The 16,205-nt window shown below is 40.1% G+C and overlaps 1 protein-coding gene across 2 annotated transcripts in view; it reads right to left on the reverse strand.

Moving 5' to 3' along the window:
* The window catches only part of nup93 (nucleoporin 93), a 140,873-nt gene that overhangs the window by 112,972 nt on the left and 11,696 nt on the right, over positions 1–16,205 (reverse strand). The window contains exon 1 of one of the 2 annotated variants that reach the window (XM_043707163.2): positions 9,537–9,641. The exons of the other annotated variant lie outside the window; for it this stretch is intronic. The gene's annotated coding sequence lies outside the window, so the exon portion shown is untranslated. Of the gene's footprint in view, positions 1–9,536; positions 9,642–16,205 lie in introns of those variants that run through there. 2 annotated transcript variants of the gene reach the window in all.

Raw genomic sequence — 16,205 nt, forward strand, 5'->3', positions numbered from 1 at the left:
AGAATTTACATTTAAATACAAAGCATTGAGTTAGGGAAAGGTTTGCAGAGTATGGGCCAAACAAAGACAGTTCCTGCTCACACTGAAGTATTAAGAGTTCCAAATTTTAATAATGAAAATCAGAATTTAAAATTGGTGCGAATGGAGGATGTTGCATTGCATCTGAATTGCATCCCCAAGCTTCTCACTATAAAAAGCAAGGGACTTAGCCATTTTTTGCAGTAGATCTTTCTGTCCACAGAAAAATTGCTCCATAAATCAGGCTACATAATACTAATCCTATACTTCATCACAAGTACGTGTAAAACTGGGTCACTAACTTAATGTGCATTTTTGGCTACATAGTCACTTAGGCTAAAGCCATGTAGTATAACTAATAAATAGGAGATCATAGAGAGATGGATCTACCATTGCAGTGGCTTGCATTTGAAGGTGTGGCGAACTCACACTGACTGTAAAACATATTGCCTGCATCTCCACAACGCAATAACTGCTGTGATTTCAACATCACAACTAGAGTGTTTAAAAATGTTATTTACGTTTGTGACATTGCCAACCATCTGGTCTTATAAGTGGACCGCTGAAAACGTTACCTTCAAATTCAATATGTGCATCTTGCATCAATACAAAAATTGCTGCTACTCAATTCTCACTTCAGAACTTTACAAAGAAGGAGACATTTCAAACAGGTTGAAAAATAAGCCTATTCTGATTGTTTGAAGGTAGTTGTGGTTTGAAACCAGGTTTACTGCATGCAAGGCAGCTTTATAGTGATTTAATTCAGAATTCAAGTCCAGAAAATACGATTACTATGAAAATTTAAAGTATATTTCAAAGGCTGGTTCCTGCAGATGATAGAGCTGTTTGTCTCCCCGGAGACAACAGTTACATTGTGAAAGTGACAGTATAAAAATAATCAAAACAGCAGCCTGTGATTGCTCCCATTTCTACCAGAGCAGAAGTGGCTGAACATCATTGCGTTCAACACTCATCCTACACATATCACATGTAGGTAAAAGCCTGAAAAATCAAACAGGGTCCTGAGCAACCTTTTTTAAGAGTAACAGTATCAAATACATGAAGGCAAAGATGTGCCGATTGAAAAATGATATCACATAATTGTGGGTTCACCACCTCAACTGCAAATTTCACCAACATCCTTCTCCTTTGTTCCTTTCCATAAGTTTAAATTGCATTATTTATGCATTCAAATTTTGCCAATGATAGTCATCGTTATAACTGCCCTTTTCATGTTCGGTACACGAAAGATCTTCAAGCCATCTTGAATGGGGATTTGTTCCTTCCTCTTGTTAGGTTACTCACTAGCCATGCTGCCTTACCTAAAAACTGTCTTGGAACTGACAGCCAGACTTCTCCAACCACTGGGATCCATGACAGTCCATAAACTGACAGCCACGCTCAGACAACAACTTACCAGGAGAAAAGACCCTATACCCAGCATCTGCGTGGCTAATGTAATTTACAGGATTCCATGCAAAGACTGCATGAAGCACCATTTAGGTCAAACAGGCAGACAACTAGCAATCCACATCCATGAACAGCAACTAGCCAGTAAACACCACGACCAGCTGTCCCTAGTAGCCATACACACAGGTGACAAGGACCACAAATTCGACTGGGACAACACAACAATAATAGGACAAGCTAAACCGAGGACAGCTAGAGAATTTCGAGAAGCATGGCACTCAGCTATGGATTCCATCAACAAGCACATTGATCTAGACCTAATATACTAGTCACTACAACGAACGACCAGAACCAGCAACTGGAAGCAGCAGGAACGAAACCATATACATTCCAGACAACACAGTACAGCAGCACTTCACAGGAGGCTCCAAAGCACTGAAGGTGTCACCTAGACAGGGGACAAACGTCTGCAAATCAGCTTTCCAGCTCGGTGAACATACCCACAACCAGAAGTACAGAATTCTGGAGAAACCCTTAACATTGAGTCCACTTCAACTTCAGGTTCAATTGTTTAACATTTGCTGAAATTTTACCAATCTACAACTGGGCCCCTTCTCCCCTCAAACTCTCTGAACATCAAATAGTACCATTATGAACAAAAATAGGTCCCACAGATCAGGGCCTCTCCCACTCAAAAGTGAGTTAAGTCTTAAAGCACTGGCATTTGAAACTCTTCCATTTCATGTAATATTTACAGTATGATCCAAAATAAAGGTCAGGAATAAAACATTTTTGATGACAAGTTACATTAAACCTTTAGAAGTCACTGGTTAGACCTCAACTCTGTTCAATTCTGGAAACCACATTCAAGTGCCTTATTAAACTACCAAATATTTTGACACTATTTAGTAGTGGCTTTCGGCTGAAATGAAATTTTTGCACACAGGATAAACATGCACTCTCAAAAAGATTCCTGCCAGGTCATAGATCATTCATGTTCTTACAATCAGGATGAGACAACAAAATTTTAATGCTTGCATGAAATCAATTAGAAGAGTGATGGGCTGGCATACAGACAGAAATTCTATTAGTGCTTAGGGCTGAAGTGCAAGCCATCAGGGAAATAACTGTTCAACTGCAAAGTGTTCAATCACTGACAGCTCAATTTACATTTGCTGAATTTCCTGTCAAATGCTGGATTGACTTCAACTGGCGTATTGTGTCTAGTTGTGGCCACCACACTTTAGTACGAATGTCAAGGCTTTCAAAACGGTGCAGAAAAGATTTACAAGAATGGTTTTGTGGATGAGGTACTTCAGTTTTGAAGATTAATTGGAAAGGTTGGAACTGTTCTCCTTCAAGAGGAGAAGTTTCAGAAGAGATGTAATGGAGGCATTCAAAATGGAGGGGTCAGGAAAAGGTAGACAGAAAAAACGGTTTTCACTGACAGATGAGAACAAGGCACCAAATTATGGTGACAGCTTAAGAAAAACATAGACAAGAAGGAAGTTTGTTCCGTGCAATAACTGGTCAGGATCTGGACTGCATTGCCCAAATGTGGTAGAAGCAGGTTCATTTGAGACATTTAGGAAGGCATTATCCAAAGCAAGGTACGCAGGAAGAGGTCCAGGGTATCATATACTCAGTAAATTGCTCCATCAGAGAACATACATGGTGATCGGAATCGCCGTCTGTAACCATCCTGTGATGCAAAGGAATGCACATCATTTACATGTTTTATTATTTATCAACACAAATTCATTCATTGAAGGGCTGAAAGTCTCATTGTAAGCAGATGATCTCAACATACTACGCAAGCACGGCATGTATCTTTATTCAAGAGCAAAATTAAGTAATTTAGAGCATTCTTGTATTGAACACTTATAGTAACTATAATAATATGAAATCTTTAAGACAAGTTTGAAATATTGTAATAATCCTTAAATGCATTAAGTGGCAACACAATCTTTACAAAGAAGAAATTTCTGGGTTTATAAGAAATAGCTGACAAATTTGCTGTATCCTGAGTAAACATCATTACTGGTACTAGCACCACTCATCTCTCAAGGGAGCAGTGCAGTGAAATGAAACTTTCACAAAAAGGTCTAGATCCAAAACCTCCATTGAAGAATACTTGAATATTTTAAACACAGGTAGTCAGTAACTTGTCAAGAAGACAGGGCTACCGTTGGGTACAAAAATACAAGGAATGACTGGCAGAATTCTGTCAATAGGAAGATAAAACTGAGCCAAATGCAACAATTAGTAACTTTCTCTGAAATGCAACATTAACTCCAAAAACACAGCCACATGCAGAAAGCAATAATTTAACTGCAGTTTCAACATTCTGCAGTTGGTATTATGACTCAGCAGTCTAGTTTAGTTAGTCTTTCATTAATCAACAGTAACTGGAAAAGCTCATGACCACTTTTGAATGCATACTACACAAACAGTTGCCTGCACCCATTACAAACAAGAGTTAAAGGAATGAGGAGGCAGCATGCTCACAGATTACTTTCCTGTCATAATCTAATAATATTAGGCAACCTGATACAAAGATGACTTTTCAGCAAACATTAATTTTGAACACTAATAATTCAATGGGCTTTCAACTAATTTAAAAAGATTGCAAGTGATTCAAGATCCTAAAGCTCATGTAGAAGAGATCACAAGAGATAATCTTGTGTTATAAGGGAATGGCGAGACAAAATGGCTATCTGGATCATCTAGAAACTTCTCAAAGCAGTTATATCCTGAAATACTTTGAAGTATAGTAACATATGGGAAAACATGGCAACAGTTCTACAAATGACATCCAACAACATGAATAAACTATTGACTATCAGTAATGTAAACCCTGAAAATGTGTAACCCCAAGGTGAGGGGTTACAATTTCAGGTTATCGCACCTTTTGGCTGTTGAAAAGTGAGTGTAACAACTATTCAGAATTCCTAGTAACACACAAGTGATCCAAGTGCATATATTCAGTACAAGTTTTCGGCATTGCTAAGTGTGAACAATGCATGATATAAAGCAGAAAATAATCTTCCTCACAATTCTCAATTATTTGAGCCAAATCATACGTAGATCTTGATACGAGAGAGCCAAGATTGCATAAATGTGGAAGAAGACACTTTGTCCTAGATGAATTATATAAGCTCAATAACTTAAATAAATGCCAGCTTACATTGGTACATCACATTGTATCACCAGAATTAACTTAACAAAATAGTTCTCTCCTAAAACCAAACAAACAGTTTCTTGTCTCGTACATGACATGTCCCACAACGTAATGTTTTAAAGGAACGCATGCAGATGGAAACAAAAACAGAAATCGCTTGAAAAACTCAGCAGTTTTTGGCAGCACCTGTGGAGAGAAATCACAGTTAACGTTTTGGGTCCAGTGACCCTTCCTCAGAACTGGCAAAGCATGAAGGATGAATCTGGAGTTGGAATCCAAAAGGGTGAGTCTGAGCCAGAGGCACTGAGGAATGTGGAAACAAATCTTAGCAAATACCTGATCAGATACCAATAGCAACAGTGAAATTAATGACGGTAGACAAGAGAAAAGATTTGAACAGAAATGTGATCAGAGAAGGTAGCAAGATTTCTTCAAGGTGGGCATGCCAAGAAGAAATGAGTTAAACACGAAATAAAAACCGAAAGATCCGTGGATACTGTTAATCATTTACAACATCCACAGTTCTGTTTTATTTAGTGTGTAGATTGAGTTAGTTTAACTACACTAGTTTTTTGTTCCTGAAATGTTTTCAAATCAAATCCAGGATATAATTTATGCAAAGATTCTAATCATGGCACTAATCCAGCATGGGTGATATGCCATATTTTGATTACATTTCAGGCAATTCAGGTCTGGCAATAAAAATGGTTCAAATAACATAAGATTCTAATAACAAACATGCAAGATTAACACCCTATTGACAAAAAGGGGCAAGAATTACAAAACCCATAGTAAACAGTAAGACATAGTCGGGCAAGTTTGAAAATCAATGTATATTCTGAAAGTTTACAAAAATACATTTAGAATGGTTGGTTCCGAGAGCATTCAGTTAAATCATTTAAAGTATTTGATTTGGTTTCAGTAATTGAACTGTTCCAGCATAAACGGCAAAACTAGGGTTGAAAATTGTCTAGGTATATCACATCCTGTCCACAAAAAGTAAGACAAATCCAACCTGATTAACACCCGTCACACCAGTATATGCTCAATCAGCAGCAAAGTGTATGAAGGTATCAACAACAGTTCTATAAAGCTGCACCTGCTCCCTAATGCTCACAATCAATACATGTGAAGCTGGAAAAGCATAGCAGGTCAGACAGTGTCCAAGGAGCAGGAAAGTCAACATTTCAGGCTAAACCCTTTGATAGGGAGCTTTTGTCACGGTCACTTAGTTCCTGAGCTCATTATAGCCTTAGTCCAAATAAGGGCAAAATGGTTGAACTGCAGGGGAGAGACAAAAGTGCATTTGACCTAGCATGGTATTTAGGAGCCCACACAAAATTGAAGTAAACAGGAAATAGGGAATAAATTGCTATCCGTAGGGAAAAAAACCTAGCACACGGAAAAATGGAAAATGGCCGTAATTGTTGGAGGTCCTGGGATTGAGATGATTGACATCTCTGCAGGAGTTCCTCAGGGTAGTATTCCAAGCCGAATTTTCTTCAGATGCTCCATCAATGACGCTCCCTCTGTCATAAGAGCAGAGATGGACATGTTCACTGATAATTGCACAATGTTCAGCACCATTCATGATGCCTCAGATACTGAAGCAGTTTGTATTCAAATACAGCAAAATCTGGTCAGAATTCAAGCTTGGGCTGATAATTGGAAAGATGTTTGAGCCATACAAGTGCCAGGCAATCACCATCTTCAACAAGAGAGAATCCAACAATGGTCCCTTGACATTCAATGGCATCACCATCACTGAATGCCCTATTAGCATCAGTCAGGGAGTTACCATTGACCAAAAACTGAACTGGAGCCACCATATAAATACTGAGTACAAGAACAGTCAGAGACTAAGAATTCTGCATCAGGTAACTCATCTCCTCAAAACCTTGCCGCCATCTCCAAGGTACAAGTCAAGAGTGTGAATACTCTCCACTTGCTTGCAGGAGTGCAGCTCCAACAACACGCAAGAAGCTCTACATTTTCTCAGACAGAGCATTCCATTTGAAAGGCACCACATTTACTACCTTAAACATTCACCATCTCCACCAATGACACCCACTGGAAACAGCATGTATGATCGACAAGATGCACCATGAAAGCTCACTAAGGTTCCTTAGCCAGCACCCCTATGCTATCTAGAAGGAGAAGGGCAGCAAATGCAAAGGAACATCACCACTTGCATCATCCCGCCCAAACAGAGGGCTACAGAGGCCAAGATATTGAGTATATTTAATACAGAAGTGGATAAGTTCTTGAATAGTAAATGGATCAAGGGTTACAGGGAGAAGGCAGGAGAATGAGGTTGAGAAACAAATCCCCTACACCTATATATCTTATGATCTTATAATACGCCATTTAATCCCTCCTAACAATCTGTATAGCTACACCTCTACTTCTTCAACTCTTAAGAATTTTACTAATTATTACATATCTAAACTCAGATGTTTTTCTGAGTAAGATGTTGCTTTACAATTCTCTACTATGAATGCATTTACATCAAATCTTCCTAATTCACCAATCTGCCTACATCCTTAAGTCTTTCAAATACATCCACAGATTCTCATACTCTTTAATTTTCCACTATCATACAAAACATAACACAGGGGACCCTCACTGCAGCTATCATGCCAATGTTAAGTTTCCAAATGACGCTAAACTATTCTAATCTCAATTTACTGGCAATTATATTATTCCTTTCTTAAAATCATGGTTTCAAGAACATGTTACCATCTTTGTCAGAAACAAGCCTCCCAATGTATACCACTCTGAAGAAACTTTGCTGAAAATTTCTAGGCAGTGAGACACCCGGAGTGATGTGTACAATCTTGATTTCTTCAATCAAAGAAGGATTTTCCACCTTCAAAAAGGAATGAAATAAGGGCTTGTTAGATTTATTGTTGCAATGAAGGGACTGCCTCAGAAGAGATCATGTTGATAGGCTACATTCTCTAAAGATTAGAAGAATGACAGGAGATCTCCTTGAATCATGCAACACTCTTCAAAAGCATGATACAGACAGATATTGGGAGGATGCTTCCATTGGCTTTATAATCTAGAACTAAAGGGTCAAGGTCAAAGGTCAAAAGTTGGACATTAGGCACCAAGGAGAAATTGATCTTTGGGAGTTTCTACCTTAGGCACCACTAAAAGATCAGTCAGAATGAATTCAAGGAAGAGATCATTAGGTTTTGAATACTTAAGAAGATTAAAGAATATGGAGACACAGCAGGAAAGCAGAATTGAGTTAGATCAGTTCCAATCGTACTGAATGGTGGAAAAGGTTCAAATAATCTAGAGTCTTCACTTCCTGTTTCTTAAGTAGCGATAACCCTGGTCTATTTATCATTGCTAACATGTCTATCACGGATATGTCTTCACTTAATTATCTTCTGAAAATTTCAATACTTAAAACTTCAATTTGACCTCTCCACTTAGCTTCAATTCCAATGAAAACAGCTGCATTCGTTCATAATCTCTCATGTGATGCCATTCTATCAAAGCTTCACTATCTTTTACATGGCTTGAATATCAATGCTAAACTTGGATGCCCACGTATGCACATTATACCCCAACAGTAACAACTGTTCCCTTGGGAAAAAAAATCAATATTGCTTCCAAATGTTTACATTTTTCAATATTTCTAGAATATTAATCTAAAAATATTTTTATATGACCATACTTAAATTATTGCATATAGACCTTCAAAGATCAACATATGTATGACCCGAGATCTCTCGCTGACCCCCAGTGCTGTTAAGACACTACTTAGACATTCTCCAATGATAAACAATCATTCTCCAATTCTCTTTCAGAAGAGACTGACATCATTTTAAAAGCTTGTCTCCAGTTTCCTGCAATCTACCTCAGAAAATGATTCCCTCAAACACAGTTATCAGACACTTTTTGCTTCCCAGTTGCGATCATGGATGGTTCAGCTAACTCGGTAGATCAGGGAATAACATCAATATCTGTTTGAAAGTGTGCTTAAGCAATTTTAACAATGTCTAACAGTGGGGGTTTTCAGGCTTGATTTTACAGACAGTATTGTAAAATGCTGGAGATGACAGATTATTTGCTGTTGCAAGTTAAATACTTTTGAAAGCAAGTGTGCAATTGAAGTAGCATACTTTCAAATTCAGGAAGGAAATTCAATTCCTTGCATAAGGTCAGGACCTCTGTTCAACATCTCATCCAAAATATAACTGCAACACAAGTGATCAGAAACATAGCTACGCTGGCAGTATGGTGGTCCCTCAGCATCATTACAACAACCCACCCCTTCTCAATCACTGCACTCTAACTCTGCACCTTCTCCAGCACCTCAACATTCATAGTAGGGTGCTTTGATAATACTTTTCTATCTCACACAATAATGCTACTCTGACCATGTGAAGCTCCTTCTGCAGTACTGCCCCCAGCACTGACTGACAGTGGGATGAATGGGGGCCCAGCAACACCTGCCTTGGCTGCACAGCACTCACTTGGCACCAGGGACTGACAGCATACCAAGCCACTTTAAGAGCTTGGATCTCCCTGAACGCTGTACTGGGATTGCCAGCCTGGAACTATATGGCTCTGGAGGGGGCCTTCAACCCAGACTCTGAGAAGATAGAGACACTACCTGATCCAGGGATGGCTGGCACAACTGTTCCAGGGGATGAAACAGGCCACCCCCTGCCCAGAGACTGAGAGTATGCACCTGGACTGGGATCCCCCTGCTCCTGGCGGGGGTAGGGGAGCACCAAGAGGATCCCCAATGCCCAACCTTGCCATCACCTGTCCATAATTGACGTTACCTCTCACTCCGGCCTGTCTCCACCATGATCCTCGGATACCCCTATCACCAGTTCAGCACCGCCCCCCCGTTACCCCTCTGTCTCTCCTGTGTCTGTCCCTCACCCCCCTCTGTTATTACCTCTCTCCCAGACCACGGCCTGCTTTCTCCGTCAACCGGCTGCCGCCTGCTCCTGGACCGATACCCAGGCTGCACCGCGGGCCGCTCTCCCATTGGCAGCCCGGAACACACATCCGCCTTCTCATTGGTCCGTCTCCGCGCCACGTGCGGCTGCTGGCGGTTCCATTAGCGGAGGGTCCCGGCGGGCTGGCCGCAGCAACCAATCACAGAGCCTTAATTCATTAGACTGTAACCTCAGGAGCTGGTGTTTAAATGAAATTAACGAGTGTGACCGACAATGTAGTGAAATAAACTAGTATAAAAGATAATCCAGTGAAATAAACCAGTGTAACAGACAATATAGTGAACTAAACCAATATAGTAGATAATCGAGTGAAATGAACCAGTATAATAGAAATCCAATTAACTAAACCAATGTACCACAAGATAGCGAGATAAATGAGTGTAAAATCTTGTGAAATAAACAAATGTAGCAGATAATATAGTGAAATAAACCAGTGTAACAGACAATAAAGCGAAATAAACTTGTAGAAAAGATAATCCAATGAAATAAACGAGTGTAGCAGACAATATAGAGAAATAAACCAGTGTAACAGACAATATAATGAAATAAACTTGTATAATAGATCATCCAGTGAAATAAACCAGTGTAACTGATAATCCAGTGAAATAAACCAGTGTGACATATATAGTGAAATAAACAAGTGGAACAGACAATTTAGTGAAATAAACCCGTGTCGTAGGTAACCCAGTAAAATAGACCAGTGTAACAGACAATATAATAAAATAAATTAACATCATCGAAAATCCACTGAAATCTAACTAGTGTAACAGACAATCCAGTGAAATAAACCCTGGTAACAGGTAATCCAGTGAAATAAACTAGTTTCATTGATAATCCAAAGAAATAAAACTAGTGTTAACAGACAATATAGTGAAATAAATCAGTATAACAGACAATATAGTGAACTAAACCCATGAATAGATGTTCCAGTGAAATAAACCAGTGTGACAGATAATATGGGGAAATAAACAAGTGTGACATACAATATATTGAAATAAACCCATGTTGTAGATTACCCAGTAAAATGAAGCAGTGTAACAGACAATACAATGAAATAAACTAGTATCATAGATAATCCAAAGAAATAAACCAGTGTAACATAAAATAGAGTGAAATAAACCTGTGCAATAAATAATCCAGTGAAATAGACCAGTGTAACACACAATACAGTATAGTGATATAATATATGTTGTAGATAATGCAACAAAACAAAGCAGTGTAATAAATAATACTTTGAAATAAGCCCATGTAATAGATAATCCAGTGAAAAACTGATGTAAAACTTAATATATTGAAATAAACCAATGTAATAGATAATGTAATTATCTATATAGATCACCTTGATAATGTGGTAAGTGAATGTTAACATGTTGCTTTTGATAGTATGAGAATCTAAGAGCTTTCACTCTGACTTATTTCATGTCTTCGCCCTCCTTCTCTTCATTAATCAGGTTTGTCCAAATGAGAAATCCATAAGAGGTCAAATCTGTGCTTTGACTAAAGCTAATAAAAGACAAATAACTTTTAAAAGTTAATTACAAGTTTGGTACATGTAAAAGTAAGCTTATTTGTGGGAACAAAATGTCTTAACTAAAAATATAGCTATAAGCCACCAGCAAAACAGAGCTTGCAAGAACAACATCACCATCTAGTGCTGACATGACTGAAAACCAAGGATACAGGTAATTAATCATGATGAAAGTAGTGTCAAGATCTCACCTGCAGCTGTGTCAAAATCATGATGGGGAAGTAAATAAGCACAAGAAAAAAAGCATGCTGGACAAAAGACATTTAATAAACAATGGATATATATATAAATCCTGAGAGATTCACTTGTTTCACATGGAATCACATGGTGAGGCCATTAGAGAGGGAGAGAGAGAGAGAGAGAGAAAGAAAACCTGCACTGTTACTGCCTTTACTGTTTGAATTCATGTATCGTTGGACATCGGAGTGCATCTGGGGAAATTAAAAAACAGTGAAATTCACAACTGATCTTGGAGGAACTGTTGGGCGAAGTTCACAGCACAGAATCAGATAAGTTCATCGCTGTTTTAAATGTGGCCAACAGAGAATCTGCAGTAGGGAGTACAGTGAGTTCTTTCTTGATTAAATGTTTTTGGAGATATGTCTCTTGATTAAACTTAAAATATAAGCCATAACTATTAATTTAACCTGGGGCAGTGTTTGTAGAGAAATAAGACAATGTTAATTTATGGGTCTGTAGATTGTGAAGGAGCAAAAATGGCCTTTAATAGAGTGATATGTACTTCTTGTCAGATGTGGGAGTTTAAAGGGAGTTTAAGGGTTACTGCGGATAATATCTGTCATAAATGCTGTTGGCCACAAATTTTATCAGATCGAATGGATCGGTTGTAGAGACAGTTAGAAGCAATGAGGAATTTGCAACATGTGATGGATGGCAGTTACAGGAAGGGGGAAAGTCTCAGATACAGGCACATAGATGGGTTAACTCCAGGAAAGGTTATAGAGGTAGGTAGCTAGTGCAAGAGTCTTTTGTAGATATACCCATTTCAAACAGGTACGCTATTTTGGAAAATGTAGGGGGTGATGGATTCTCAGGGGAATGTAGCATGAACAGCCAAGTTTCTGGTATTGAGACTGGCTCTAATGCAACGAGGGATACGTCGGGTTCCAAGAGACTGATTGTGTTAGGGGATTCTCTAGTCCGAGGTACAGACAGAGGTTTCTGTGGCCAGCACTGAAAAAGCAGAATGGTATGTTGCTTCCCTGGTGCCAGGATCAAGGATGTCTCAGAGAGGGTGCAGAATGTTCTCACAGGGGAGAGGGTCCAGCACAAGGTCATTGTCCACATTGGAACTAACGACATAGGAAGGGAAAAGGTTGAGATTCTGAAGGGAGATTACAGAGGGTTAGGCAGAAATTTAAAAAGGAGGTCCTCGAGAGTAGTAATATCTGGATTGCGCCCAGTGCTATGAGCTAGTGAGGGCAGAAATAAGAGGATAGAGCAGATGAATGCATGGCTGAGAAGCTGGTGTCTGGGAGAAGGATTCACATTTTTGGTTCATTGGAATCTCTTTTGGGGTAGAAGTGACCTATACAAGAAGGATGGATTGCAGCTAAATTGGAAGGGGACAAATATCCTGGCAGGGAAATTTGCTAGAACTGCATGGGAGGATTGAAACTAGTAAGGTTGGGGGGAATGGTTGGTGAGACACAGGGAGATAGTGAGGAAAGAGATCAATCTGATACTGGTACAGTTGAGAACAGAGGTGAGTCAAACAGTCAGGGCAGGCAGGGACAAGGTAACACGAATCAATTAAACTGCATTTATTTCAATGCAAGGAGCCTAACAGGGAGGGCAGATGAACTCAGGGTATGGTTAGGAACATTGGACTGGGATATCATAGCAATTACAGAAACATGGCTCAGGGATGGGCAGGACTGGCAGTTTAATGTTCCAGGATACAAATGCTACAGAAAGGATAGAAAGGGAGGAAAGGAAGGGAGGGGAGGGGAGGGGGGGTGGCATTTTTGATATAGGATAGCATTACAGCTGTACTGAGGGAGGATATTCCCGGAAATACATCCAGGGAAGTTATTTGGGTGGAACTGATAAATAAGAAAGGGATGATCACCTTATTGGGATTGCATTATAGACCCCCCAATAGTCAGAGGGAAATTGAGAAACAAACTTGTAAGGAGATCTCAGCTATCTGTAAGAATAATAGGGTGGTTATGGTCGGGGATTTTAACTTTCCAAATATAGACTGGGACGCCATTGTGTTAAGGGTTTAGATGGAGAGGAATTTGTTAAGTGTGTACAAAACAATTTTCTGATTCAGTATGTGGATGTACCTACTAGAGAAGGTGCAAAACTTGACCTTCTCTTGGGAAATAAGGCAGGCCAGGTGAGTGAGGTGTCAGGGGGGAGCACTTTGGGGCTAGCGACCATAATTCTATTAGATTTAAAATAATGATGGAAAAGGATAGATCAAATCTAAAACTTGAAGTTCTAAATTGGAGAAAGGCCAATTTTGACAGTATGATGCAAGAACTTTCGAAAACTGATTGGGGGCAGATCTTCGCAGGTAAAGGGACGGCTGGAAAATGGGAAGCCTTCAGAAATGAGATAACGACAATCCAGCGAACGTATATTCCTGTCAGGGTGAAAGGGAAGGCTGGTACGTATAGGGAATGCTGGATGACTGAAGAAATTGAGGGTTTGGTTAAGAAAAAGAAGGAAGCATATGTAAGGTATAGACAGGATAGATCAAGTGAATCCTTAGAAGAGTATAAAGGAAGTAGGAGTATACTTAAGAGGGAAATCAGGAGGGCTAAAAGGGGACATGAGATAGCTTTGGCAAATAGAATTAAGGAGAATCCAAAGAGTTTTTACAAATACATGAAGGACAAAAGGCTAACTGGGGAGAGAATAGGGCCCCTCAAAGATCAGCAAGGTGGCCTTTGTGTGGATCCGCAGAAAACAGGGGAGTACTAAATGAGTGTTTTGCAGCAGTATTTACTGTGTAAAAGGATATGGAAGATATAGACTGTAGGGAAATAGACGGTGACATCTTGCAAAATGTCCAAATTACAGAGGAGCAAATGCTGGATGTCTTGAAACGCACAAAAGTGGCTAAATCCCCAGGACCTGATCAGGTGTACCCTAGAACTCTGTGGGAAGCTAGAGAAGTGATTGCTGGGCCTCTTGCTGAGATGTTTGTATCACCGATAGTCATAGGTGAGGTGCCGGAAGACTGGAGGTTGGCTAATCTGGTGCCACTGTTTAAGAAGGGTGGTATGGACAAGCCAGGGAACTGTAGACCAGTGACCCTGATGTCGGTGGTGGGCAAGTTGTTGGAGCGAATCCTGAGGGACAGGATGTACATGTATTTGGAAAGGCAAGGACTGATTTGGGATAGTGAACATGGTTTTGTGCATGGGAAATCTTATCTCACAAACTTGATTGAGTTTTTTGATGAAGTAACGAAAAAGATTAATGAGGGCAGTAGATGTGATCTATATGAACTTCAGTAAGGCATTCAACAAGGTTCCCTATGGGAGACTGATTAGCAAGGTTAGATCTCATGGAATACAGGGAGAACTAGCCAGGTGGATACAGAACTGGCTCAATGGTAGAAGACAGAGGGTGGTGGTGGAGGGTTGTTTTTCAGACTGGAGGCCTGTGACCAGTGGAGTGCCACAAGTATCAGTGCTGGGTCCTCTACTTTTCGTCATTTACATAAATGATTTGGATGCGAGCATAAGAGGTATGGTTAGTAAGTTTGCAGATAACACCAAAATTGGAGGTGTAGTGGACAGCGAAGAGGGCTACCTCAGATTACAACAGGGCTGAAAATGTGTTTCTGGAAAAGCGCAGCAGGTCAGGCAGCATCCAAGGAGCAGGAGAATCGATGTTTCGGGCATGAGCCCACAACAGGATTTTGACCAGATGGGCCAATGGGCTGAGAAGTGGCAGATGGAGTTTAATTCAGATAAATGCGAGGTGCTGCATTTTGGGAAAGCAAATCTTAGCAGGACTTGTACACTTAATGGTAAGGTCCTAGGGAGTGTTGCTGAACAAAGAGACCTTGGAATGCAGGTTCATAGCTCCTTGAAAGTGGAGTCGCAGGTAGATAGGATAGTGAAGAAGGCGTTTGGTATGCTTTCCTTTATTGGTCAGAGTATTGAGTACAGGAGTTGGGAGGTCATATTGCGGCTGTACAGGACATTGGTTAGGCCACTGTTGGAATATTGCATGCAATTCTGGTCTCCTTCTTATCGGAAAGATGTTGTGAAACTTGAAAGGGTTCAGAAAAGATTTACAAGGATGTTGCCAGGGTTGAACTATAGGAAGAGCTGGACAGGCTGGGGCTGTTTTCCTTGGAGCGTCGGAGGCTGAGGGATAACCTTATAGATGTTTACAAAATTATGAGGGGCATGGGTAGGGTAAATAGGCAAGGTCTTTTCCCTGGGGTTGGGGAGTCCTGAACTAGAGGGCATAGGTTTAGGGTGAGAGAGGAAAGATATAAAAGAGACCTAAGGGGCGACTTTTTCATGCAGAGGATGGTACATGTATGGAATGAGCTGCCAGAGGAAGTGGTGGAGGCTGATACAATTACAACATTTAAGAGGCATCTGGATGGGTATATGAATAGGAAAGGTTTGGAGGGATATGGGCCGGGTGCTGGCAGGTGGGACTAGATTGAGTTGGGATATCTGGTCGGCATGGACGGGTTGGACTGAAGGGTCTGATTCCATGCTGTACATCTCTATGAGTATGACTCAATGACTCTATGACAGGCCAATATTCAGCACGTTTTCATTGTATAATGACAGCAATATGGATTGGTGTCTGGGAAGTAGATTTAGAACATTCACTAATATACACTTATACAAATTAGAAGCAGGATTGTGCCAAACAACTCCTCAGGCCAGCTCTGCCCATTCAATGAGATTATGCCTGATCTGATTGTAACCACACTCCTACCTCACCCTGATAAACTTTCAACCCTTGCTTAACAAGAATCCATCTATCTCTGGCTTAAAACATATTCACAGACTCTGCTTCCACCATTTTTTCTGGAAAAGACATATAAGCTAATCTCACCTGTAAATAG

The sequence above is a fragment of the Chiloscyllium plagiosum genome, unplaced genomic scaffold (assembly GCF_037043375.1).
Source record: "Chiloscyllium plagiosum isolate Xiang-an unplaced genomic scaffold, Cpla_swu_hap1 HiC_scaffold_17, whole genome shotgun sequence".
Classification (NCBI taxonomy): domain Eukaryota; kingdom Metazoa; phylum Chordata; class Chondrichthyes; order Orectolobiformes; family Hemiscylliidae; genus Chiloscyllium; species Chiloscyllium plagiosum.